Source organism: Arachis ipaensis, chromosome B08 (assembly GCF_000816755.2).
Source record: "Arachis ipaensis cultivar K30076 chromosome B08, Araip1.1, whole genome shotgun sequence".
Lineage (NCBI taxonomy): Eukaryota > Viridiplantae > Streptophyta > Magnoliopsida > Fabales > Fabaceae > Arachis > Arachis ipaensis.
The window spans coordinates 106621294-106624469 of record NC_029792.2 but is presented as its reverse complement, the minus strand read 5'-3'; positions in this window follow the sequence as shown (position 1 = coordinate 106624469).

Sequence of the window (3176 nt, the reverse complement as noted above, 5' to 3'; positions counted from 1 at the left end):
ATTGTTTCTTACGGCTACACTTCCACTTTCTGATTGTTGATCACATTAGTGTATGGTGTTGATTGTTGAACTAATATAGTATCCAAATTGTGCCATGCATGGAGGTTTTGGCTTTTAGAAATTAAACTATGCAATAATTGCTTATTGTGACTTGTGATCACAACCATTTTCTTTACAATATATTTGCATATGTTGATTTGTGAAGCTTTATGTGATGAAGAAAGCTTGTATTTTATGACATGTCCTTGTAAATTTATTGATGTGTATTTTTATCCTGCACAACTGGTAGTGCTTAGAAGAGGCTGGTTATGATTATGATGCCCCAAAGTCATCAGCGAAGGTTGGGGGATAAAGTTGCAAGTACACAAGAAACAGAAGAACCAAACAGAGAATGTCAATCAAAAGATGTAGAGGATATTTACCCTGCAGGTGGCAAGAAAGCGAAAAACTTGCAACAACGAGTTAAATTTGCAACTGAAGTAAAGGAAGCTAAGAACAAGGAAGCTAAGGACTATGGAGGGAAGGTAGTTCAAAGGGAAGCATTGATTAAGAAAGCTATTACCGAAAGGTCTTCCTTCATCAAGGCTAATTTTGAGTATGCTGCTGACTCTTTCGATAAACTTAGCATTTTGATCTCTCTTGGTTACAATGAACACTAGGGACCTTTAATAAGATATGACGTTGGGCACTTTTCACTTGCTAATTGCAGGATTATTACAATGGCTGTTCTTCGTCGGCTATTGGAGGAAGATCTTCAACTTGATAAATTTGCTCTTGATCCATATAGGAAGTTTATAAATCAACAGGTAGATGAGGTGAGTTAGAAAATCCATCTAGTATGCCTCAATAATGCCTGAAAGAATTAAGGAAAATTGAATGCTGCTATATGATTCTTAGCAAGTAGTAACTCTGTTAAGTGTTAATTATGAAGGTATTAGAATCTTCTGAAGTTGTGGAACCTTCAAACAATGGCAAGAAAAGTAGTATCATCACTCCTCACTCCTAAAAAATTTTACATTCGCCTAATCATCTAACAAATTCATTTGGTACTGGATTATACAGGATCAATTGGTAGCTAGGCCACCTAAGTTACAAGTGATTAAAAGAAAAGCAAGGTTAACGTCCTCCCCTAAGCCTACTGCAACTGGATCTGTGGTTGTTTCTGCTGAGACCATTAAAGGGACAAGTTCTGAAACTGCTAAGAGGCTGGCCAACTTCATGACTTTTGTGCCTACTCCAGGCTTCAAGGCTCCAAGAAAGAATGATGACAAAATTTGATTTGTTAGGAATGTGTTGTGGTTGACTCTTTTTGTGTATGAGACAACATTCTGTTTGTTATTTTTTTGTATGGTATTTAAGTCTAAAGACAATGTATTGTGGTGACATCAGAACTTTATAACTTTGTTGTGGAATTTCTCTGTTAAGACAATGTGACAATTAGCCTTCAATGATAAGTTATTACTAAGATTACTTACTTTGTTGCTTATTTTGTTTATGGCTCAACATAATTCATATGAACAATGATTTTGTTTATGCCTCAACATAATTTATATGAACAGCGACAGAGAATTTTTCGCCAAATTTTATAAAATTATCCACAATTAACTGGGAATTGCTTCCAACTTCAAATAACTACTCCCATTCAAGTCAAAAAATTCAATACACCATTACATGTTCACAGAGGATAACAACTACTCCAAACATCAAAATCATTAGTAGTTTTAGAACTCTAACTTCAGCTTTAAAGCTGCCCAACTTCCATGCCACTTTCACCCTCCATTCATCATAGTCACCTTCAACCTCCATATTAGTTCCTGCATCTTTCTTTGTACCACATACATCCACTGCTTCAAATTCATCATCATCAACCCACTTAAAATAATTGCAGTGACTGCCCTTCTACAATTTCAGAAAGGAGTAAACAAAAAAAATCAAAGAACACCCAACAGCATAGAACAAGATAAAAAAACTTTAACTTCTTTTAACATCACTCACCCGGTACCTTAGACATGCATGGAACAATCTATTCGGATTCTCTGCTGTCCCATATTTCTTAATCACAGTCTTCAGCCCACAGAAACATGATCCGTCATGAGAATTCAGCCTCCTCCTTCGCATCGAAGCACTAGATCCATGACTGTCGTGCGATGCATGCGACAAACCGCCACCACAACTACCATTTCCTATCTCCATCCAGTTAGCCAGCCAAGAATTACAGCTCCTACTTAGCTCTACTGCCACCGAAAGTGTTCACGACGTTGTATTTATCGTTGAAATTGGGATTAGGGTTTATCTACTCCAAAGACTAATTTGACGTCTTAAACAAGACTTATCTTGTCATCAACAACATGCTACAGCTTGGCGTTTGCCACTTTGGCAGTTAACGGTCCACGTCAGCGGACGTTTGCCAACTCAGCTACGGAGATAACGGAAGGACGAATGTGACCAGGTACGGTATCTTTGAAGGACAATTTTGATTAATTTTATCTTTCGGGGACAAAAATGGAGATCGAGGTATCTTTCAGGGACGATTTTGACTATTAACTCTATAAGGAGCAAAAAAGTAGAACAGACTATAGACTTTGAAGGTGTCAATTGTTGAAGGAGCCAAATGCTATGGTTTTAGAGGTATATAAAATTGCAGTGTGGTGAAACAATTTGACATAAATTAAAATGGCCGCTTTGTCTTTTCTCTTTTTTGCTTTAAAATTATCCAGTGATATTAAAAAATATATTATTATATAATAATATATTTTTAATAAAATTAACTATTAACAAATATTTTTTAATGAATAATCTAATTATTTTTAAATAATATAAAATCTTTTAATTATTTTCAAGTAATATAAAATAATTTAATTTTTTATAATATGTAATTAAAAATAGTACTGTATAACGCCACAATTTTATATACCTCTGAAATCAAAGCATTTGACTCCTTCAACAATTGACACTTTTAAAGTTTATAGTCTATTCTACTTTTTTTGCTCCATGTTCTTGTAATAATTGGCACCACAACCACGACAACGTTGTTAGAAAAAGAAAATTTATACCTTTAATATTAATATATGTTTTAAAATATTATATATAATATGTAAAAATGTTGATTTTTATTATTTTTCACATTTTGAAACAAACATTTTTTTTATTTATATTCTTAAAAAATAAAATAAAAA